Consider the following 26,059-nt stretch of genomic DNA (forward strand, 5'->3'; position numbering starts at 1 on the left):
CCCATCTCTTGGCCACAACCTTGCCCTCATCCATGCAGACTGAGATGCCCCGTCAGCCAGAGTGGTTCCAGCGGGTAAGAAGTGCACAGAGATGCCGACGAGGAGTGATATGGGATGCCGCCGACAGTACGAGGTTTATATGACCCGTGGCTACTGTGGGCAGTTACATATTTTTAGGGATTTCACAAATGTGAGGTGATCTGCACTTTTCAGGAAGAGCATTCACAAAAGTTTCAGGAGTTTTGTGGAAGATAAACGGTTTGAATTATCTTTGGAACTCAATGCCCAGGATTTCTTGCTGGTGGCTGTTCACTGTAGGGAGCTAAGATGTTGTGATAGAGGTTAGAATTGTGTGCGGACGGTAGAGGATATGCGGGTTTGAAGAATTGGTCGTGGCCTTTGGGGAGAATGGGTATCCTGCACTGATGTGGGCATGTAGAGTGGAGACTTTGCCAGTGAAGTGGTTGGAGAGCTGTTGGATCAGGGGCGCTGGAAAGAGCATGGCACAACTAATAACAGTGATGGTGTGTGCCAGGTAGGCTCTGCTTCTTTCTATGAATGTTTACTCTTTTCCTTGTATGCATCAAGGGTGTTGGTGTTTTGGCTGGTAGCTATCATTGTTTTGTTGGTATGTCTAACCATTTCTTTCACAGAGTGCTGTTGTGACATTTACTTGGGGGTGGATATACGGTCAAATACCAGGCTATGTATTTTGTAATAAGCAGAGGTGTAAGTTGACATAGATATTCAGGGCAGTTGTGATCTGCCTGTTGATTGGATAGTTGGTTGTAATGTGTTTAGAGTTGCTACGGGTGTTACAATATCTTCTTGTAGAATTGTCTTCCACTGTTGGTTGGTTTTGGTTGTTTCCAATTTTTGATAAAGATCAGATTAGGGTCATCATACAACTCTAGTGATGCTATAACACTGTGCTATAACAAGGCGAGGCAGACACTAATTAAAGATCCTAATTAATTTATGAGTACATGATTCTGTAGAGAGAACATAGGCTCTAGGATACCCCCATTTAGCATCAAAAGGGCCTTCCTGTAGCATTGCAAATTCTACTTGTAACAAAGGACATTCTCTGGCAAATAAGACTTCCACCATTTGTGTTGAGGTGTAAGATATGTGGGATGTAGCGCTATGTGGCGAACCGTGAATTAGTGTCTACTGTGCATATCGTGCTGCAAAATCCCACTTAAATTGCTACTCTTTTGCCTGGTCTTTTTCTGTAATGTGGATTCATACATTCCCAGCTTATTCCCAACTTTTCCAGGTACACCATACTGTCTTATTGTGACTTTCTTACAATTTGAATGAATGGTGTATTAGAGCAATCTAGCCTGCAGCTAAGAACTCTACTCATCAGATTCCAGAGACTGGATGAGGGCTCAAAACCTGACAAAATAGAGAAATGTGAGTTGCAATGAGCAGAAAGGCAGCAGGGCTATTGAAGCATTGCCTTAAATGCCATTTCTGGCATAATGTGCTAATGACAACAGAGAGGGAGGCAAAAGGTTGGAATATTGGAGCAGAAGGCCATTACTAACCATTGTAAGACCCCGGTCACTGCACTCCTCGCAATGTAACTCTCAATATTTTGAGTCAGTGAGATTACCACTCTCATTCAATTGTTAATCTAGCAATTAGGGTGCCAAGCCAAAGGTGAACACCCATAACAAGGGTGAAGTGCAATTAACAGCCATTAATGCCCTAAGCTATGGGCAATGAGGTCTTTAACTCCCACCCAATATAAACCATTCCCAACTACACAGATCAAGAGGTCCTGTAAATTCTTTTGCCGGCTTAAAACATATATATTCAGCTGAGAAATCCACCCAACAATTCTTAATGCTCTTATTCTAAACATAGTGAATGTCTGAGCCAATCTCAGCCTTCAATACAGGAATTTAATATAGCAAATATAATCTGCGAGAAATAGAAAGACAAGCATTGCAATGTTGGAGCTGAAGGTCTGTACCAGCCATTATTGGCCTGAGCTGCTCCAGTGACTTCAATAGAGCTCTCAGCATTTCAAAGTGCTAGCTAATACGGCCTTATGCACACTGCAGAGGGCTATACTGATAGGTAAAGGCCCTCTCCTTCGTTATAACCCACGCCTGCTGCTCCAGCCTATAACTAGGGTGAGGGCCTTTAACAGCAGGTATAACCCAGGCAGAAGAGCTATAAGACTATTAAAACATTCCATCCACTGTGTGTAGAACATTCCACATTAAAAAAGGGAGAAACAGGAAGACACACATTAAAACGTTGGAGCAGAAGCTTTAACCCAGCCATTATAAGTCCTGAGTCACTCCATTGTCTTCAATGTAGCTCCTAACATTCCAACGTCCTAATAATAGTTAAAGCGCTGTAAAAAATTGTGAGTCGGCTCGCCTTTCCCCCCAGATCTCCGCAATGAATTATAGGTGCTGCTGTTCGTTGGTATTTTTTTGTCAAATGTAAAATACTGCTGGGTTTAAGGAAACAGAATATATCACAGACTTCTGTGCCTGAGCTGATGACGTTTGAAAGAATAACATGCACAGAGCTGTCTTCCGAAGCACCTTTTAATCCCTGGTCGGGGAGAGCTCATAAGTGGGGCGGCTTTACCTGATCCTGCCCGTTCCCTTGTCAGGCCTGCTGAGCACAGAAGACATCCCCTCACTTCTGAACCAGCGGAATGTAATCCTTTTATCTCTCCCTGGGCTGCAGAATGTACTCCCGGTTTACACTCAGCTCTCTTTCTGTCAGTCTCAGGAGAGGCGCCTCTTAAACCAGCTTTAAATCTTTCATCGCCGCCCAGGCCTTCATTCATACTTCTTGCTAATGCATGTGAAACTTAAAAGTGGCACCGAAGATTGGGAGAGGCCTTGTTTCTCGTCCAGTTGAAGAGCCCACAACCCGTGACAGCTTCCCAGGCCCCTTTGGCACAAACCAGAGACCGTCCCTTTCAAGCAGGCTCAGCAGGGAGCAGGGCCTGTCTCCACGTGCCTCCTGCGAAGCACCAAGAACATGTAACGTGCAGCAGAAAGGCTAAATCCACGGCGATCGCCAAGCATATGAGTTTCCTCTCCACCAGGGTTTTCATGGCGGTTCCTCCTCCATGAAAACCCTGGCAGAGAGGAATCAAAGGGGGACCGACAGTGTGCCCCCCTGTGTGCATGCACACCAGTTCCTGCACGGGCATTGGCCTTTCCAGTCCATGGCATGCAGCAACTGTTTTTGGCGTTCACATTGCGGTGCCCATTTTTGGAGGCATCCCGTGGGAACCACCCACAAATGCCCGCTAGAAAGGAGGAAACTCATAATCTGGCGGGCAGCCTCACCACGGGTCTGGCGGTGCAGTGGCAGGGCAGACCCGGTGCCACACTGGCAAACTCATAATCGGGCTCATGGTAGAGAAAGCTACAGATGCAGGATTTGGGTACAAGAGCAATTGCACATTTCGTTGCAGTTCTAGGTGTTTCCCATGTTTCCAGCGAAAACATTTTTCACCGCGAAGAAATTCTTTTCATGAGAGCCAGTAAAAAACATATCGATGTTTTGGGAAGTTTCACGCATTTGTTGCCTACTTTGCACTTAGATTGATATAAACTTAGCGATCAGTGATTCCAGAAAGAATGAATGAAGGCATTGCTCACTAGGGGCATGCAAAGCTGCAACGTTTTAAACCTCAAAACTTCACAAATCTTTCAAGCTTCATGAAGCTGACAAGATGCAAAAGAAATTGTAACATAAAGGGCCCTGTGTAGGAGTTTGAACCTGTCCGCTGCCCAGGGCCAGAAGTGCGATGCTCCCAGTCCACTCACTGTTTGACTACTGGTGGTACCATCTGCATCTATTCTCTGCTACCAGAAGTCTGCAGCTGTGACTTCTGGCTGCGGGGAGTCAAAGGCACAGGCTGGCCAGTGGTGGCTATTCTCTGAGTCCATGCAGTCACTCAGGGCTCGAGCGGCGCTGAGTCAAAGCGAGGAAATGCAGCTCCCTCTGGCGTGATGTCCTTTATGTCCTAGGTGGGGCATCTAGCTGCAATGAAATAATCAGGTACAGTGGAACTTCATGCAACTAGCAATGTTGAAACAAGCATAGGCAAAGCCAACAGGCTGGCATTGGTTGCCTGCTCTTTGGCTTTGCCAATGCTAGTTTTGTTTGATCATGGTTATTGAAAATCTTTATTGCTGGGGAAACTTCCAGGCCCTAAGAAAATTATCTGAGGGTTTTTTCTAACTGTGCACATCCAATGCACAATACAATATTGGCTCCATCTGTGCTTTCTCTTTGCCCCTGCCTAGTGCAAATCCATTCCCATTGCCTTAGGAAAATGTAAAGTTTAGATCATTACTCACTTTGTCCAGTATAGTTATAAAAAATGTTTGGTCGATGTTAAAGAGCCTATATTTTTCCAGGACTCTTAAAAAATATAATGCATTATAGAGGCGTAGCAACCAATAATAGGGATGAATTCCACCAAACGGTTCCAAGTGGTATCAGAGACAAGTAGGGCAAAACTTGAGTTTTTATGATATTGCTTTGAACCACCAGGAGGAATATTTCCATCTTTGATAGCTTTCAACCTGCAGTTTTAATGTCGTGCAGGCCCCTCCCTATTTATGGCCCCATGACCACTCCCATTGGCCAGGGAGGGGAGGCTTCAGTCCCCCATTCACCTTCTTTAGGCTCCCCTCAAAAACAAACAAGCATCTGAAATGCAATAGGTCTCACATTTCCGCGAGTTCGAGCCATTGGCATTGTAAATGACAATGCCTTTTATTTATGTTTTGGTTTTTAAAACATAAATAAAAGGCATTGTCATTTACAATGCCAATAGCTTAAACTCTCGCAAATGTGAGACCTATTGCATTGCAAATGCTTGAAGGCATCGCTGAGTTGCCCCCTTCTGTCTGCCATGGCCCTGAAGAGCTCCCCATTTCCTATGAGTTACATAAACATGCTGGTAGTCACAACTGCGCACGAGAGACCCTCCTGTAGTAAGAGAAACTCATTAAAGAAAATAGTGCTTACAGACTAAAGAAGACGTACCGTATAACAACCGAAGTTAAAGGGCCACTGCTCCTGGGAGGGTTACAAGTGAAGACAAGGCGGTACTAAGGAGAGACTAACAGGCCTAATAACGAATCAGAAGCCAGCATTTACGAAGGACAATGACAAAAGCCAATGACAAATATGGGCGGAGAGTGGGTGGGGCTTCAAGTACATAGTGCACGGGTACTCATAGTACGGCCCGCGGGCCGTCGGCGGCCCGGCAAGCCTTCCTTGGCGGCCCGCGGACCTTGCAGACAGTGCCTGTGCCCTGTGCTTGTCAGCGAACACCGCCGGTTACAGCAGCGCGGAGCTGTGAGGCCGGGCGATTCTTTTAAAGGCCATTTACTTGTTAATGAGGCTTTGTTGTATTTCACCTCTTCTTAGCACCCCTGCATCTCCCCTCTCATTGAGGGGAGATGCAGGGGCGCTAAGAAGAGGTGAAATACAACAAAGTCTCGTTAACAAGTGAATGGTCTTTAAAAGACCTGTGAAGTACTTGGGTGCGGCGGCCGTGTGCGTTCCCTGGAAGCCGTCTCAGCGCGGGGTGAGGTGACAGAGGACAGCAGGGTGAGGTGATGGAGGGCAGCAGGGAGTGAGAGCAGGGGGTGAGGTGACAGCGGGAGGAAGACAGAGTGCAACAGAGGGAGGAAGAGGGAGGGAGAGAGAGGGAGAGGAGGAAGACAGGGAGAGGAGGAAGACAGGGAGAGGGGGGAAGACAGGGAGACAGAGAGGGAGACAGAGGGAGGGGGAGGGAGGGAGAAGGAGGGAGACGGAGGGAGAACGGAGGAGGGAGACAGAGGGAGAGATAGATAGATAGATAGATAGATAGATAGATAGATAGATAGATAGCTAGATAGATAGATAGAGAGGGCGGGAGACAGAGTGAGAGATAGATAGATAGATAGATAGATAGATAGATAGATAGATAGATAGATAGATAGATAGATAGATAGATAGGGCGGGAGACAGAGTGATAGATAGATAGATAGATAGATAGATAGATAGATAGATAGATAGATAGATAGATAGATAGGGCGGGAGACAGAGTGATAGATAGATAGATAGATAGATAGATAGATAGATAGATAGATAGATAGATAGATAGATAGATAGATAGGGCGGGAGACAGAGTGATAGATAGATAGATAGATAGATAGATAGGGCGGGAGACAGAGTGATAGATAGATAGATAGATAGATAGATAGATAGATAGATAGATAGATAGATAGATAGATAGATAGATAGATAGATAGATAGGGCGGGAGACAGAGTGATAGATAGATAGATAGATAGATAGATAGATAGATAGATAGATAGATAGATAGATAGATAGATAGATAGATAGATAGATAGATAGATAGATAGATAGATAGATAGATAGATAGATAGATAGATAGATAGATAGATAGATAGATAGGGCGGGAGACAGATAGATAGATAGATAGATAGATAGATAGATAGATAGATAGATAGATAGATAGATAGAGCGGGAGACAGAGTGATAGATAGATAGATAGATAGATAGATAGATAGATAGATAGATAGATAGATAGATAGATAGATAGATAGGGCGGGAGACAGAGTGATAGATAGATAGATAGGGCGGGAGACAGAGTGATAGATAGATAGATAGATAGATAGATAGATAGATAGATAGATAGAGCGGGAGACAGAGTGATAGATAGATAGATAGATAGATAGATAGATAGATAGATAGATAGATAGATAGATAGATAGATAGATAGATAGATAGATAGATAGATAGATAGATAGATAGAGCGGGAGACAGAGTGATAGATAGATAGGGCGGGAGACAGAGAGATAGATAGATAGATAGATAGATAGATAGGGCGGGAGACAGAGAGATAGATAGATAGATAGATAGATAGGGCGGGAGACAGAGAGATAGATAGATAGATAGATAGGGCGGGAGATAGATAGATAGATAGATAGATAGATAGATAGATAGATAGATAGATAGATAGATAGATAGATAGATAGATAGATAGATAGATAGGTGTGCATACCGGGTCTGGTGGCTCAGTAGATGAAGGCGTCTGCTGCAGTGGCCTGTGTTCAACCTCATGGTCATAGTTTTTTTTTTGCTCTAGCCCCGCCCCCTCCCCCACTGGCCCCGCCCCCACCGGTGCGGCCCTCAGCCAGAAACCACACTGTAAATTTGGCCCCCGAGAGAAAGTTTGTGAGTACCCATGACATAGTGCAATACGGCATGGCTCGCAGAGCAGCTCATGCCCTGCCCATGCTCAACCTAAAACAACTTACTGGAGTCCTGCTACCCTCCTCCACCTCCACCTCCCCTCTCACCTCGAGCTCTCTGCTCGCACTACAGGAATTGAGTAGGTACCTTACTGTCATCAGCTCTACCAGAGCCGGTGCCAGCACATGGACAAGGTCTCTTATCTTACTTAGGCCAGCACCCCTCAAGAGAGACAGCGGTTGGCGATGCTGGAAGGTCATCCGCCAATTCACCAATCCACCACCTCCTACTTGTCTGCAGAGATATGGAGGTGGTGGACGGTAGGGGAATCAGGTCAGGCGTCCTCCATGCCACTGTGCTCTTCAGGTCTCAGGAGCCTTCGGTGAGGTGTAGGAAGACAGGGTAAGCGGCCCCTCCCGCTCTGAGCTCACAGCAGTAAATACAGTATATTCTTCAGTGTTGATTGAAAGTGAATAGATTTCGAATTCAATATTCACACTAATGGTTTTTAATAGAAGCCAGAACAAAGGTATTACAAAATATACATTTCTGATCGTGCAGGTCCTGTACATAGAATATAGCACTCTACAATGTTTCTACAAAGCTACGGCTAGCTAAAAGGCCACCTTTCAACAAGCAGACCTGGATTTCTCACTAAAGGGCCTGTCTGCCCACTTTCGCACCCTCCAGTCTTCATCATAGCCCATCCTCAATTGCTGCTACCTGAGTTTGCGGATGAAACAATCATTGGTCACCTTAGAGACCATTTGGCTTTGACAGTGTACTTTGGCGTTGCTAAACGTCAGCACCATAGAGCATTTTGTGGCAAAGTTGTGCAGTATGTCAACCATGTCAACGTATGCACACACATTTATCTCCACACATCCCAGCGCCTATGAAATTACATGGATGCCATTTTTTTTAATTTACCGATCGGAGATGGATAAGTAAATAAAAAAATATATAATTGAGTAGCTGAAAAGTGATTTTTTTAAGGCGGAGCGGCTGGCCCTCCAACAAAAATAAAATATAAAAAAAAGAGGACCGCAGGAGCATCAGAGGAATGGGGTGGGTGGCAATAACATAAAAATAAAGCTGGGTGGGAGAAGAGAGCAACATGGAGTTTGGGGGCGAAGCACATGATGGAGAGGCCAGCACTAAGGGCCTGGGTGGAGAAACTTATAAGGGAGAGAGCAACATGTGGAGCGTGAGTTAAGCTTAGAAAGAAGGGCACAAGCAGCATAGGAACGAGAATGAAACACGGATGAGGGGGAGAAGCACAGGAGGAAATCTCTCAATCTGGAAAACACTTGGGGGCACTTAGCTCTAGGATAATTCTCGCCGGCTATCGCTTCTTTTTATCGCGGAGATAGCGCGCTATCAGCGACGCTTATCTCCAGAGCGATAAAAATAACCGAGTTAGCTGCCAAATGTGCAATTATCACTTGGATTCCAGTGATAATCGCACAACGTTTGGCGCTACGTTGTTGATAGGGCAGGGCAGACTTAACCATGAAATCCACCTTCCATTGGATATCATGGCTAAGTCAAACTAAAAGCGGGCGTAAGGAAAGTAGCGATAACCGTGGTTATCGCTACTTTTCTTATCGCTATGCTTTTTAGTTTGCCCATTGATAATTGGAGAAATGTCGGTTAGCGACATTTTTCCAGTTATTTTGGGAAGGAACGCCCACTTTGCATCTCGTTAGAGATGCAAAGGGCGGCGTAGGGAAAAAGGGTGCTAACATGCGATTATGCATGTTTGCACCCTTTTGTTAATAGAGCGAAAACATTATCTCCACTTTTCTGGCTTTTAAAGCCAAAAAAGCAGAGATAAGGCCCTTGATGATATGCCCCTTGCACTTTTATGGAGTGCTTAACCAAAAAGAAAAATGTCGTAACCTAAAAGTAAGGAGTGGAAGGATACAAGTCAGCTACTCAAAAGGACGAGAAAGAGGCTATTCTCCAGGTGGGTGACAAACAAAAAAAGAGGAAGGTTGGCTAATGCAAGCCAACAAATAAGAAGCAAACAAGTAATAGTGACAATAAAGCCAGCCAATGGTAAGCAAGTGCTGTGCTGTAAGCCCACTTTAAGTTCCTGGTCCACCCACAAAAGGTCTTTCATAACCATACAGCTCGAGCAGTCCGTTAGGCAAGACCTAAAAACTCACCACAGATCTTCCATGCTTGCCTATTGCTGCATGGTTCACCGTGGCAAATGCTGACACACAAGCCTGTCACATTGCTTTGGAGTGAGCATCCCTGAGCTTGGAGGCCTCTATGCACAGATAATACTAGACACAGGCCTATATTGCCCCCTGGCAGCTCTCAGAAGTAGGCAAAGAATGGGATAGTTTCTGATAAAGGGGGCCTTTGATTTTTCATTTGCATATTGATAAAACATTAAAAAGAAGGTACAACAAAACGCTCTCACATCACAAAGACTTTAACAAGTGTTGTTGTATTTTTACTTTTAATGTAGTTGCCTTATAGTAGGATGTCTTCTGAAATGTCTGGTAAGCAGGAGCATTCAAGAACAAATTTATTTATTTATTTAAAGTTTTGTATAGCGCAAATGCCTTCTGTCGTTGATTGTCGCACCTGAGGAGTCTAGTTTTTTGATATGGTGTTTGCAGGGAGCAGCGTGACCTCCTATGGTGCCTGGGAGCGGAAGTGAAACAGGCGACCTCCTGTCCTAGGCTGCCCGCACTGAGAGCCTGGGATTGATAGTTGGATATCTCCGCAGTGCACTCAGTGCACTTGCACAGACTGGATATAGCGCACTTCCTGTGGCCGGACTAAAAAAAGCCCCGGCTGCAGAGCCCATTGTTCCTCAGATAAGCAGAAGCAGTGTTCAACCCAGCAAGAATTCCCGCCCTTCTCCCATGATGCAAGTTGTCCATTGATCGCGGCAACAGGAGGAAATTCTTCCATTTCCAACAATGGAGACCTTAATGAAACTCTGCCACCATTCCCAGGTCACCCCCTCCAGTCTCACTGGAGATTTCAATGCTCTTTTTTTGCTCCTAACATGCAAGAATGTGGACATCATAGAATAACAGAAACGTGGCGTGGGCGCGGCTCCGGGGAAATCTGACATATCTCTGCTCCACCTCATTGATGGAAGAGGATTTTGTTCCTGTTTTTAAATCATTCAAAATTTGGATTAACTTTGTACTTTTCTCTTTATTTTCTCATATTCATCAGTGCCTTTTTGGTATCCTAATGACTTAAGTTAACAAGCACTGGCAAAGCCAATTGGTCTTTCTTTGCCAATGTTGAATGAGTAATAATAATTCCTATTTGTAAAGCACGAACATATCACCCCTTAAGGTTTCAAGGCACTGGGGGCCGTGCGTGACGCATTCAGCTTTGCCTGACCAGCTATATTAAAAGTATAGAAAGCAAAAGCACTACTGTCTATATTTTCAATATGGCTGCCACATTGTGTGACATGATGCAGGTTGCATTGTCACTTGTGTCCCATAGGTTGCTGTGACGTGTTGACAATGCATATTGTGTAATGCAATGTGGCAACTGTCTTGAAAGTATAGAGCACAGTGTTATCATTGTTTTGTGTACTATTATCATGGCTGGTTACCGCTGTTCAATGGACTATAAAAGTCTCCAACGTTGGAAAAGCCAATAGCAGCTGCCACCATTGGGAGGGCCAGCACAGGATAGTGAGATGGGACAACATCCATGACATCACCAAGGACCACATCAGGACCCTGGCATGCCTCGGATGTGTATCGGAGGGGAGGAGAGAGACAGGGTTCGGAAAAGTATGTCCAGGGTATCAGTAAGACTGCTATTGGTGCCTGCTGGGCCGTAGAGAACCATCGAAGGGGAAGGCAAGAGAGATGGGGTGAGTTAGAGGGATAAAGCAAAGAGCAAATGAGTACAGCTAATACCAAGGCAGCAATACAATGGAGTATGTTATGTTATGTTATGTTAAAAACACTTTTATAGCGCACAGCTGCCCCAGCCAAGGGGCGTCCCGGCGCTTAAAGAAAGGTCCCAACACAACAAAGCTGTACAAGGGCAGAAGCGCACAGATCGAAGTACTAAAGTGAGGAAGGAAACAAATGCGTTTTGATAGCCCTCCTAAACTTCAGAAGCTCATCCATTTCAAGCATGTGGGGCGGAAGAGAGTTCCACAAATTTGCAGCCAAAACCCGGAAGAACCGGCCTCCGGCCCTGCATAGCCTAAACCGTGGGACCACCACCAGATTTTGACATAGAGATCTAAGAGAGCGCGAGGGCACGTAGGGCACCAAAAGATTGGCAACAATCTGGGGAGAGGCCCACTTGAGGATCTTGAAAGAAAGACACAGGGTCTTAAAATGGATCCTCTGTGCCATAGGCAGCCAGTGCAAAGCACGGATGGTACTTTATGCAGAACAGAATCTCGGTAAACTTACCAGGGCTCTTGCTGCGGCATTCTGGACACCTTGCATCCGGGCAATTTCAGCCTGGTTGGCCCCCAGCAGGAGCGAACTGGCGTAATCAAGCCGCGATAGTATGGATGCCTGTATGACCAGCTGCCTGGTAGAAGCATCAAAGAACCTCAAGATGGGTCGCAGCCCTCGTAAAATGCCGAAACAGGTAGCCGCCACTTTTTTTGTGTGGACACTGAAACTCAAGGCAGAATCTAACCACACCCCCAGGTTCTTTACCTCTGAGACTGGAACAGGAGTTACACCCAGTTCAGGAAGCCACCACATATCACCCCAAAGATCCGTCCGCTTACCCACAATCATGACCTCAGTTTTTTTTGCATTTAATTGAAGACAGTTGGCATTCATCCAGCTAGCCCCGCCAAGAGACCATCCCGGAATCTGGGAGCGTCAAGGTCAGAGTCCCCACTCAGGACAACCGCCAGCTGTGTGTCATCAGCATAGGAGACCATAGTCAAGCCCCAATGTTTGACGACAGCCGCTGGCGGTCTCACATAGAGGTTGAATAATGTGGGACTCAACGACGAGCCCTGAGGCACACCCATCTCCAGCGAATAGAATTTGGACTCAAAAGGCGGAGTAGCGATCTTAAAGGTCCGATCAGTAAGGAAAGAGCGGAACCAGTCGAGAGCAATGCCCATAACACCCGCCTCCCTGAGACGTTGGAGTAAGATCCTATGCGAGACCGTATCAAACGCGGCACTGAGATCAAGTAATATCAGTGCCGCCGTCTGACCAAAGTCAAGCACAGAACGGAGATGTTCCGTCATAGAGAGCAAGGCAGTCTCGGTGCTGTGACCAGCACGGAAGCCATTCTGGGAGGAATCCAGAATGCTTGCCCTTACAAGATGTTCGGTCAACACCTCGTTCACATGGGTCTCAACAACTTTCGCGGCCCAGGGGAGGAGAGAGATCGGGCGATAGCTCTCGAGTTTTAGGGGGTCCATTGTGGGATTTTTCAAGATGGGTGTTACAACAGCCTATTTCCATTTAATTGGAACAGCACCTGAGGCGAGAGAGAGATTTATAAGATGGCACAATGGAGGAAGGCAGATAGCAGCAGAGTCTCTAAACTGAGCTGGCCTCATGGGATCCGCTGGCGAGCCAGATTTTATCTTATGGGCTAGTTTAAAAAATATCTCCATCGATAAACTAGGAAATGATGCCAAGGCCTCACCTATAGTTGGTGTAGGGCTAGTGGGCTCAACTACCGGCTCAGTGATGGAGAAGGCACGGTAGATAACTTGAACCTTTTCAAGGAAAAAAGAGGCCAGGTCTTCACAATGGGCCACTGAACAGATTTCCGCCGCAGGAGTTCTTTTGACCATCAGATCCTTTAGGACCTTAAAAATTAGCTTGGACGGATTGAGACTTGTTCTGAATTCCTGTGAATAATAGGCAGCACGGGCTCTACACACAGCTCTATGATATTTTTTGACTTTAGAAAGATACAGAGTTTTTTTCCCAGCCTCATAGGATTTCCGCCAGTCCCTTTCTGCCTGTTTACAGGCTTTTTTTAACGGCACCAGGGAACTGTCGTACCATGGGCTGGGTTCTCTGGGACGACATTTCGTCCAGGCCGCAGGGATCAATACATCCAAGGCCCGAGAAACCCAATCACAAAAAAGGTCATATCCAGAATCTACATTGAGAAAAGGGCCTAGAGGGTTAACTTCCAGCAGATGGTAGAAATCCTCCAGTTTGAGTTTCTTCCAATGGCGTTTGTACACTACTCTATCCAGGGGCTTAAATGGATGTTCACTGATCAAAAGAGAAATTTTAACTAAGAAGTGGTCAGACCAGGCAACAGGGCTAGGCATAGCCACTTTGGCTCCTGTCAAATTTGTAAACAAAGGATCAAGTATGTGGCCCCCCACGTGAGTGGGGAGGTAACCAACTGATTGAGCTGAAGGGCCTCCAAATCCGCCAAAGTGCTACTAATGGCAGAGATATGAGGGCAATCAAAATGAAGATTAAGGTCTCCAAGAATGCTGAAGTTAGCGCTGCCCAATGCCAGCGAGCTGACACATTCCGGGAGAGCCTTTCTAAAAGCAGTGTCGCACCCAGGAGGACGATAAATAAGGAGGCCAGATAAAGTAAAATGATGGCTAATAGAAATCTTGAAGAACGCACTTTCGCATCCTACCAGATTCACTACCCTCCAATCACAAGGGTAGCAAGACTTGACAACCATAGCAATGCCACCACCCCTAGATGCCCGATTGTGAGTAAAGATGGAATAGTCTGAGGGGAGTGCAAGATTCACAACTGCCGTGTCTACTTCCTGAAGCCAAGTTTCCGTCATGAAGAACACGTCAGGTGTCTCCTCCCTTAAAAGATCAAATAGTTCTGAATGGTGCTTCAGAAGGGACCTGATGTTGAGATTCCAAATAGTAATATCTCGAGAGGCAGATGGTCTACTACAAGAGGGCTTAAACGGAGGTAGCTCCGTCAAAGCAGAAATTGAAGAGGGGGCATTAAGCGACCAATTGCCACAGGCACACTTATGCTGACCACAGAGGGGGCTAACAGGCTCGTACGCACAGCTTGGGACTGCCTGTCCGATGTCCAACAGATCATCCCTAGAATATCCCCTCACCGCTGACATCACCTCAGTAAATAAGGAACACCTATGAGCAGCGTATCCCCACGCCTCGCGCCTCCTTGGCGCTGACGGGCGCAGACGGGCAGGACTCTGGCGCGATAATGGCGCGCCCGCTGCGCGTTACCGCTGCGCACTTGAGGACTGGTTTAAGTAGAGTGACCGCGTGTGTACAACACCACTAGACCGCTCAAAATGGCGCCCCAAAAACGTCACCACCACCACTCCAAGATGGTGGCCGATTTCCCCCAGTATCGTGACCCCCAGAACCGGACCCGCTAAAGCAGCGGTGAGTCGACAATTATAATGCAGGTAAGAGGGAAAATGCCCAATTTTAAAAACAGGGGAGAACAAACTAACTAGTTAACAAAGATACAAAACGGGTGATTTAAAAAACAAACGCTGCGCACCTTCAACACAGCACTTAAGCGCGCGAGTCCATAGATGCTCTGAAGAGCTAGGGTACCTTATCCAGGCTGACCCCCTTGAGGAACCGCCTTAAGTAGAGTGACCGCGTGTGTACAACACCACTAGACTGCTCAAAATGGCACCCCAAAAACGTCACCACCACCACCACTCCAAGATGGCGGCCGATTCCCCCCAGTATCGAAACCCCCAGAACCGGACCCGCTAAAGCAGCGGTGAGTCGACAATTATAATGTAGGTAAGAGGGAAAATGCCCAATTTTAAAAACAGGGGAGAACAAACTAACTAGTTAACAAAGATACAAAACGGGTGATTTAAAAAAACAAACGCTGCGCACCTTCAACACAACACTTAAGCGTGCGAGTCCATAGACGCTCTGAAGAGCTAGGGTACCTTATCCATTAATGAAAATAAGCAAAAATTGAAAAGGTAGTGCTATGTCATCAGCAGTGGAAGGCTGGCCATTCAAAAGCAAGGGTAAACGAGCTGTGCTTGAGAGGAGGGACAAACACACAATAGGGAGAAAAGACACCAATAAAAAGCATGGAGCTGAGATTGACAAGCATGCCATCTAATCATAGGCAAAGGCTGACTCTGTGTAGCACTGTACACAGTGCTGTCCTCAACTGACAGCTGGCGCTGTCTGCATCGAGACCGCAAAAAGTTAGTTAATGGTTCATTTTATTAGGTACAATCAACAAATTATTCTTTTGGAGATATGAATAGTCATCTACAATGAACTCACGGTTCATGCGGGTACACATCTTTTGTAGCCCCATGGCCGGTGATTCATTGAGTGATGCAACGTTTCCCAGGTCCAAAGCACTTAAGCCACCAGTCATTGGCAAATTCAATATCAGTCATATTACTAGTGTCGTTCTAGCAGCTGATTGGACCAGCAGCATTACACAAAACACAAGCAGCTCTGATACAGTGATGGCAACCCTAATATTCCTCCTGTTTGGCGTCTGGTAACAAGAGTCTGGTTTAACCCCACCCCGCTTATTTGGTGGGGTGACAAGGAAACCCCAGTGGACAAAATCTAATCTAGCTAGCATGACAAAATTGCTTATGATTTTGGCAGGAATAAGTACAAAAAGAAACAAAGGAAACAAAAGCAATTTTCGCACTGTTAGGTTAAAGGTGAAAGAGTTGATATGATCTGTTTCCTAGAAGTTTACAGAGGAAATGGGATTAAAACATAGACACAATAAGGCACAGATTTACCAACACTTTTCACCGGGTTTGCATCACAAAAGTAACATAAACCCAGCCTAAAATGTTGTGGTGGGACTAACTTTGCAAGGCAAATCATGATTTGTGCTGTAAAGGTGCCTGAAGTAACGCAAAGTAGCGATATGGTCTACTTTGTGCAAAGGGAACATGCCATGAGTGGTACATAGGCGTTCCCATGTGACCACTCAGGGCTCTAGTCTTGACGCAAATCTCTATCTACTAACATTTGCAGCATGGGTGTTTTGTGCTAAAGATATTACACCTCGTTGACACATGCATATCAGTGGGGAGCAACTTTTAAAAGTCTCAAAATTTTCCAACTTCGCATGTGTGCAGCACAAGGGTCCCCTTACAGTGTAAAAAATTCTTCTTGACAGAACGCATAAACCCTCGCACCATAGTGGAAAGGATTGCGCATTGACGTATATGTCGGCCTAAACTGCGCCACTGCTTGAGGAGAGTGAACCGCTCCATATCTTACTAGATATGGCTCTGTTTTACCCTCAACCTTTGACACAACGCAGCGCAGCAACTTTGTTTTCTCACCCGCATTGACCAAAACATAGTAAATCTGCCCGAAGATGTATTGTTGCGTTAATTAGAGACAATAGCAATGATCACATGCCCTTCTACCCAAACGTCTCACCTTTTACTGACTTTGGTTCCAATGCCACCTCCACCCCAGGTGACTTTGGTTCCAATGCCACCTCCCCCCAGGTGACTGTGGTTCCAATGCCACCTCCCACCCCAGGTGACTGTGGTTCCAATGCCACCTCCCCCCCCAGGTGACTGTGGTTCCAATGCCACCTCCCACCCCAGGTGACTGTGGTTCCAATGCCACCTCCCCCCCAGGTGACTGTGGTTCCAATGCCAACTCCCCCCCAGGTGACTGTGGTTCCAATGCCACCTCCCCCCCCAGGTGACTGTGGTTCCAATGCCACCTCCCACCCCAGGTGACTTTGGTTCCAATGCCACCTCCCACCCCAGGTGACTTTGGTTCCAATGCCGCCTCCCACCACAGGTGACTTTGGTTCCAATGCCACCTCCCCCCCAGGTGACTGTGGTTCCAATGCCACCTCCCTCCCAGGTGACTGTGGTTCCAATGCCAACTCCCCCCCAGGTGACTGTGGTTCCAATGCCACCTCCCACCCCAGGTGACTTTGGTTCCAATGCCACCTCCCACACCAGGTGACTTTGGTTCCAATGCCGCCTCCCACCCCAGGTGACTTTGGTTCCAATGCCACCTCCCCCCCAGGTGACTGTGGTTCCAATGCCACCTCCCCCCCAGGTGACTGTGGTTCCAATGCCACCTCCCACCCCAGGTGACTTTGGGTCCAATGCCACCTCCACCCCAGGTGACTGTGGTTCCAATGCCACCTCCACCCCAGGTGACTTTGGTTCCAATGCCGCCTCCCACCCCAGGTGACTGTGGTTCCAATGCCACCTCCACCCCAGGTGACTTTGGTTCCAATGCCGCATCCCACCCCAGGTGACTTTGGTTCCAATGCCACCTCCCACCCCAGGTGACTGTGGTTCCAATGCCACCTCCACCCCAGGTGACTTTGGTTCCAATGCCGCCTCCCACCCCAGGCGACTGTGGTTCCAATGCCACCTCCACCCCAGGTGACTTTGGTTCCAATGCCGCCTCCCACCCCAGGTGACTGTGGTTCCAATGCCACCTCGACCCCAGGTGACTGTGGTTCCAATGCCACCTCCACCCCAGGTGACTTTGGTTCCAATGCCGCCTCCCACCCCAGGTGACTGTGGTTCCAATGCCACCTCCCACCCCAGGTGACTGTGGTTCCAATGCCACCTCCCCCCCAGGTGACTGTGGTTCCAATGCCACCTCCCACCCCAGGTGACTGTGGTTCCAATGCCACCTCCCACCCCAGGTGACTGTGGTTCCAATGTCACCTCCACCCCAGGTGACTTTGGTTCCAATGCCGCCTCCCACCCCAGGAGGTACTCGCTGAAAGTGCAGTGAGCAGCATCTGCCCCTCGGAGGCGCAGGCCTCGAGAAGGTTGTAGGTGATGCTCTCTAGGTTTTGACTCATAGTGAGATGCAAGCCCGAAGGAGGCTGGATGTGTGAGTGGTGCCACTTGAAGCTAAATATGGAAGCCAGACCACTGAAGAAAGCTTCTGCAGGAATAGTGTCAAAGTAACACAGAATGCACTGTTGTGATACGTAGCGCTTCTGTAGCGTTTAGAATCCATGGACGGCGGCCCAGCAAAAATCGCTATGTCCAAGTTAACTAGAAGCTGGTGGGATGGCGATATTGCCTTTTCAGATATCCAGAAATATTACTGGGCAGTCCAATTCATGACAGTGAAAAACTGGCCCTTCATGGCACAGGCGGTCCCGGAATTCCCAATGGACAGCTTAATGCTGGGACACAGGGAATATCTAGCAGCACTATAAGGTAGATAAGAGGAGTTGGCCTAACGGCTAGGGCGGTCGACCTCGAATCTGGGGAACTGGGTTCAAGTCTCGGCAATGACCCTGAAGATCCTGTGATTCTGGGCAAATCCCTTAATCTCCCTGTGCCTAACAAAAATAAATGTGTCCTCACGTAATGCAACTGGTGCTCTGTAAAGTGCTCTGATACCCGATTCGGGTCACTTTCGCGCTACATAAAACTCTGTAAAAAAAAATACCTACCAGATATCACTTTTCAGGGTAAAGGGAACAATTGAGCTGTAGTTATTTGCAGATTAAGTTGAGGGCAAAGCTGTGTGATAGAGCATAGGATGTAAAGTGCATAGCATCAGTTTTGAGGCAACAATGCTTAGAACCTGATGGCTTCATAGTGTCCAGTCAATAATGATTCTATAGACCTTGCAGTCTGTGGCAGCGAGGCAATGCACACACTCTGTTATGGTGCAATGATGCTAAGGGAGAGGCCACTGGGTTGATGCATCACCTAAATATGTCCACTCTTGGAAGCCTCATTGGTCCCTGTCGTAGCCGCACTCCAGCAAATCACCATCATGGGCTGTCAGTCACTTTGGCTTTAATGACCTTTCCTCTTTTTCTGGTCTTCACTTACATTGTGAACCTTACAGTTGTATTTTTACCAGTCCATCTCTTACAGCAAAAATGATCTTCTCCTGAATTATTTTTCTCATTGTAGTTAGTCCTGAGGTAAACAGTTTTTCCTGGTTCACTTCAAAGCAGCTCCTAGTCAGACTCGCCAGGATATTGCAAAATGGACTAGCAAACTGTGCTAGTCAGTGTATTGTTAGAGACATTGAATTGCCATTTTCTTTTATTAACATTAAGTTAGAATCCATGCCACAAACCCTTGGGGTCTAATCGTTTCTCACTAATCCGTGGATTTCAGTGCCCTTTTGTAACGGGTTGCAGGACTGTGCTGGTTGGTTTTGGTTTTGCCCTACCTGGCACCCCTTTCACTATTATTTGACCTACAAGATCAGACTGGTCTTTTTTCCAAAATTGTTGTAAACTGACCTTTGTTCCAAAAATCACATTCCTCCGAAACAAGACTTCGTTTGTTATCCTACAAGAGTGTTCTAAGCACTTAATAGGAACTTTGTTTTACCGTAGACACTGATGGGAAATACACATTTCGATAAACTCCTCCCCTTATCTCTGCATAGGGACGGGCTCATTGCCGGATACAACTGTCATTCAAACATTTCAACTTTCTCCAGGGCTGCATCTCATTGGCAGACCGCTGGCTGCCACGAGGTGTCATAATCCCAGTACATCCTATCAGAGTAAACGACTCTAGATGCACAGCAGAGCAGCTCCTGTAAAGAAGGGCTACACAAGTTCTGTGTGAGGCTTCCTAACCCTGGCAGACACCACTTGCATGTGTAACACTTACCTGCTGGGGTGAAAGAGGAGTGGGTAAGTAGTTCAAACATGGGATAATGCATTAACATTTGCAGCTTCTTTGGCAAGCAGTTTATGCCTCTTCTGACAGAGGTGAGGGAGTGAGTCACGCATCCGGGTACTCAGAGCCTTTGATACCTAAAGCCTCAGACGTAACATTTACAAGTTCTTCGGTACTGGTAACTCCAAGGGACAGACTTAACGGGGCCCGCACCAGAGACCTTGTGATGGGGCCCAAAGTGTGATGTACAGTTCTTGAAAAAGTGCTGGATGCCCAGGACACGCATGACCCAAATTCTCTTCCAGTGCTGCACCAGAGGTCCTTAGGACCTGGGAAGACTCTCCCCAGATCTGCTGCAGATCCACCAATGGGCTTCGCTCTGCTGGTTGGAGCCTTCTGAACTGAAAGAAACTCTGAGCTGAGAGAGACCCAGGAGGCTCTGAAGAAGCTATCAGGCTGCAGGGTGGCATAGCGTATTTGTGGACTTTTATATAGCGCAAACTTTACCCAAAGTTGCTAGAGCACTTTAGAGTTTTGTATTGTATTGTAATTGCAATTATAAAGCGCTTACTACCCCTGATGAGAAGTCAAAGAGCTTTTTCGGCGAGTAGCGCGCTACTACAGGACCCATAGAGAATTAGTGTTGAATTAGTATAGTGAAACATGCAAGTAAATTTTAAGTAGTTGATAGGTTAGTCAGTTATTTGGATTCGGAAGGATAGCAGAAGGCTAGAAGAGGGAAAAAAAATAGGTTTGTATTTATATAGCGCTTGTAACCCCTGATGGGGTGTTGAAGCACGCTAATCCGGAAACCCATCAAGGATTAGTGGTGAATTAGTATGGTGAAATATGAAAGTAATTTGAGTGGTGGATATTAGTTAGTTATTTGGAGGGAGAAGGATAGAGGAGGGATAGAAGGGGAAGAAAGGTTTGCATTTATGTAGCACCTGTTACTCCTGATGGGTGTTGAAGCGCTTTTCTGGCGAGTAGCATGCTACTCTGGAACCCAAAAAGGATTAGTGTTGAAAATTACTATAGTGAAATATTAAGTAATTTGAGTGGTGGATATGTTATTCAGTAATCTGGATAGAGAAGGGTAGGTGGTGGGATAAGAGAGGGAAAGAGGTTTGTATTTATATAGCGCTTGCTACCCCTGATGGGGTTATGAAGCGCTTTCTTGGCAAGTAGCATGCTCCTCTGGAACCCATAAGGATCAGTGTTGAATTAGTATGGTGAAACATTAAATTAATTTGAGTGGTGGATATGTTAGTCAGTCATTTGGATTGAGAAGGGTTGGGGAGGGGTAGAAATGGGAAAAAGGTTTGCCTTTATATGGCGCTTGTAACCCTGATGGGGTGTTGAAACGCTTTATTGGTAAGTAGCACGCTACTCTGGAACCCATAAAGGACTAGTGGTTAATTAGTATAGTGGAATATGGAATTCGGGAACTGATGATCACTCTTTCTCACCCATTATCATTCTGTCATTCTCACTCACTCTGCCTCCCTCAGTCTCACTCTGACTCAGTCTCATTCAGTCGCACTCTGACTCACTCATTCCCACTACTCACTCATACTCACATGGTGTTGTTACATAGATAGTTACAGAGGGTTCAAGAATTACCAAATAGAGTTACTTAAACTCTAGAATTATAAAATTGTAAATCATTAAAAACAGAAACAAGGTATATACAGTAGTGAACATTTTGTCAGCCCCTGATGAAGTGGAGATAGTGTACTTCTGGGCCAGAAGTAAGTCTAGTGAACGTGTTCTCTAAGAAGATGATTAGCTGGAATGATCAAGCTAAAATATCTTCGAAGGAGAAGGGCTTTCAGTTCTGTTTAGAAGGTCACTGAACATGTTCTCAATGAAGGGGATTTACTTCAAGAACTTAGATAAAGTATCACTTAGCTTACTAACATGCCTCATTAAATGAGCAAGTGTGTTCCACACAAATGCCACGTAAACCTCTACACCAAGATGGATTTCACCAACAAAGTTCAATGTTACATTAGGGTATAGGAAGATGTAATGTTTAGGTCTCGCCTGACCCAGCGCTTGCGCTGGCCTGGCGAGACTTTAAGTAAGAGCTTCAAAAAATGCTACCGCCGGCCACAGCTTGCAGTGCATGTGCGCGGGTGCGCGCTTGAGCAGAGGCGCCATATGGCGTGATTACTGCTGCACGCGCACCACTTGCGTGTTTCCCCTGCGATCACTTTCGCTTTGGCCCCGAGGCTAATGCTTGCTAACTTAAAGTACCCCTCCCACCTCAGCATGGTGAAGTACCTTTATTTACATCGCTGGCGCTTTCAGACCCCTCCCAACACACACAGCCTGGGAAAGCGCCTTTATTTATTTATCATCACGGGCGCATTGAGACCCCTCCCAACACAGCCTGGGAAACGCCTTTATTTATTTCTCATTATTCACGCTTTCAGATCCCTCCCGCCTCTCAACACAGCCTGGCGAAGCGCCTTAATTTATTTAATATCACCTTCACTTTCAGACCCCTCCCACCTCTCAACACAGCATGGTGAAGAGCCTTTATTTATTTAATATCACCGTCACTTTCACTTTGGGCATATCTGCTGAGAGAGGCTAGATGTTAAGTCTGAGTTTAAGGTAAAATTCAGAAATATGGTGGGGCAAATACACGTGTTTGGTGTGGGTTATGTAATGGCGGGCTGTTATGTTCAACTGTTTGCTGGCGGACTGTACTGAGGTCTTGTGGAGGGCTACTCGATTATTTTGGGCAAGAGGGAGGGAAAAGTCTTTGACTTATTTCAAACCATAAACTGCCCACTTTCGTTCATTTGATGTGTGCTCTTCTTGATGTATTCTACTGTAATAATCAAAATAACTATTCTTATATAGCTTTTCATTTTGAGCTTCTGTTTCTGTGTGCTGCAAATATGTGTTTTATATTACCCTATTTTGTATTCCATTTTCCCGACCTCTTACGGACATAAGGCTAAACCTGGCTCAGCCTGGCTCAGCCTGGCTCTAGACTGAAATCTCATAGTAATTGCCCCCAATCTGGGAAACAGCTGAAACCCACACACTGAAGAACCTCCAGCTATTAATGTCTGCTAACCCTCTTGAACCTCTGTTGTCTCTGCCATGCTAGTTCCAGTAAGATAGCTCAGTGGGTTAATATGCCTACTGCAGATTTGTGTGGGCCAAACTACAGTTTATTAAGGTAAGTAATAATCCTAGTTTTATTGAAGCACAGTAAATAAATAGCAATTGTGTAATTAAGTCATCTTGCCTCTCTGATATAAATTGCTTTCAGGTCTTTTCAAGTGTGTTAATGTCTTATGTATTACAACCAAACAGTGCACTCGCGTGGAAAATGATGGAAGGCACTGGCAAACATCTTCGCTCAAAAAGTGTCATTTTGTGAAATGTATTTCGAATTTCTTGAAAAATATTAAGCAGTTTCGCACACTCCTAGGGAATCCTAAAAAAACATATTTTCTCTTTAACCCTGGCAAGTTTTGCCCATAGTTCATAAAACTTCAGATACTCGGCTGGATTGTATAGGGACTTGGACAAGTGAAGTGTGTGACCAGTAGTCATAATTTCAAGGTCTTTAATTCACAATGTTTGAGACCCTGGTCCAAGCTCAGGAACCTCTGTGAAATATTTCAAGCCTGCTGCAAACAGATCCGTTGAGTTTCACTTGCACCTAGAACCCAGTGGTTTCTTATTTAATGTACAATCTCACTACATAAAAACCACTGGTTTCCCCTATCACCACTCGCGTTTCCAATATGCCCACTGTCATGAAAAGGGCAGCCAGGACATGTATTTTTTTTCTGGCACTATTGTTTTTTAACTTTTCATGCTATTAGTGTGGCCTGCAAATCCCAGCATGTGCTCTTGGCATAGCTCCTCAATCCCTGGGGCACAGCACCCAGGATAATGTGCTGCATGGCTAAACACTTATAAGGTCCCAAAGGCGAGAACTATTGGCTAAGCCAATGCTTGTTTTCTCTTGTGACAGCTCCCAAATTCTATGAAATGCTGCTCGTAGGTCTTTACGTTCTTCGCTTGGAAGTTTTTTTTTACATGGAAATCGGGAATATTGTGTGCCTTTCAAATATCCAATTAGTTTGAAGGTCTCAAGGAAAAAGGATTCAAAGTTAACTGCAAGAGAAATGACACATCTACTTTCAGCACCAACAAGCACTGTGGGAAATACTGTTAAATTGTGGAAAAACCGAGGCTATAGGACAAACTTAGGAAAAGCTGGAAAGGCATACTACGGGTAGGCCTTTTGTCAGGGTCTGTGTATGACTTTGCGCGTGCAATAAAAACCTTGCAGGCTCCTAGTTTCTGCTGAACATCAATCTATCAAACTGTATTTTAGTGTGTCTGCAGAATATGGGTGACCCGCTGTAAAAATGATCCGTCCCAGGGAGCACAGAGAGATGTAAACATTCAGCACCGGATTTGACCCAGAAGATGCTACAGCACCTCCCTCTGAATATACAAATGGTATTGACTCATGCCATTATTTTGAAAAATGTTAGATATATGCACACAAATCCTAAATTTTCAGAACAGCCAATACATCGGTAAAGATTAACAAAATTGATGAATTGTATTGAAACTAAATGTAGCGAACCCCCGGAAAGTCTTAAAAAGGGGGGAGGGACAAGTATTGACTGTCGTCTTAACACCTTTTATTGGACTAACAACAAAAAACATTAAAAAAACTTTATGCAGAAATTATGTAACACACCAGCCTTGGATTCATCATAACTTCCCTCATGATGAAAAACTTGTAACAGGCATGCAAAAACATGTGATGAGACAGGGAGCCAACTCTTCTCAGACAAGATGTGATCTTGTGCTAGAACAGACATCTCAGATCAGTCCTCACAGTCATTTGCTTATTCACCATGTGATGATGAAAGGGATGCTTGCTGCTTTGAGGCCGTCTTGGGACGCAGCGATTCAGGGCCTATTTGAACAAGACTAAGGGCTCTTTAGTGAGATTTGATCACACTGCAGACATTTAAACCCTGTCACTCGGTTTTACTCACCAGCGACCAGTCACTGCGCTCTATATGGTCTCGAGCTTGGAATATAGAAAGAGTAGGAAAGCAGCTAGAAGAAGTCCCAACACAAGTTGTATAAAGTTTAAAGAAGAAATTGAAACACAATTTGTAAAGTTTAAAGAAGAAATCACAACACAATTTGTAAAGTTAAAGAAATCACAACACAATTTGTGAATTTTAAGGTGTGCTTTCTAAATTTTATTTACCATAAATTGACTCAGAACATCATACAAGTTCATAGTTGTAGGGCAAAGGTCTTGGAGGGTGGATCTTTACAAAACTGGCAAAATAACTACTGATTATGTAAATTATTTCTTTTGATGACTAAAATGTAAATTTATTTGTTGTGGCTATTCTGATCCTTCCATGTTGGCCCTGCATGGAGCACTGATGTGATAGATCAAAAAACCATTAGAGGCCAGATTCATTGTATAGCTCCCTCATTTCTAGTGATCAATAATTTAGTAACACAATTTCCATGAGTTACGATCACATGTATTGTATTCAGGTTCCAGCACTACACTTTGCTACACCCTACACTTGCTGTGAGAATTTGCCTTGAAGGTAGACAAAGGGTTGGATTGGGATTGAAAATCAACCTGGGCACCTAAAAAAAAGTGGCCCACATTTGCATTGCCTTTCCTCAAAACACTGCTTCAGCGAAATGATATTAAAAAAGTGGATGGGGGGGAAGGTAATAAAATATGCACAGATTAGTTTACACTGGTGAAACACACCTGAAAACAAGTGAGGCCACTTCTGCGCAGGCCCCCTGCCCCCGCTCAATATGCATATATTAATGGGCCGGCCCAGCGAGAGAAAGGGAGTGACACCTCTGCCCGTTGCCAAACAGGAGGTAATGGACGCCCATCTGCCTCCAGAAAGGCCACTCAGGCACCCACTGGGCCGCTGGCGGCATCGGACAATGCAGAACCAGCCCAAAAATGCTAAGAAAAGCAGCCCACAGCTGGAACTCGGACACCGGCCCCTCCGACATTGCCCGTGTGCACGCGTTACCAATCCGACGCTGGGTAGAGCTGTCAATCTGATCATTCGTTTTTATTGTGCTGCACTAAATACTAGGAGTATGCAAAGTTTTGTTTGGCCCTCATAGTCTGGCCAGTTTCTTGAGTTTGACCCTATG

Source organism: Triturus cristatus, chromosome 1_2, assembly GCF_964204655.1.
Source record: "Triturus cristatus chromosome 1_2, aTriCri1.1, whole genome shotgun sequence".
In the NCBI taxonomy this organism is placed as follows: domain Eukaryota; kingdom Metazoa; phylum Chordata; class Amphibia; order Caudata; family Salamandridae; genus Triturus; species Triturus cristatus.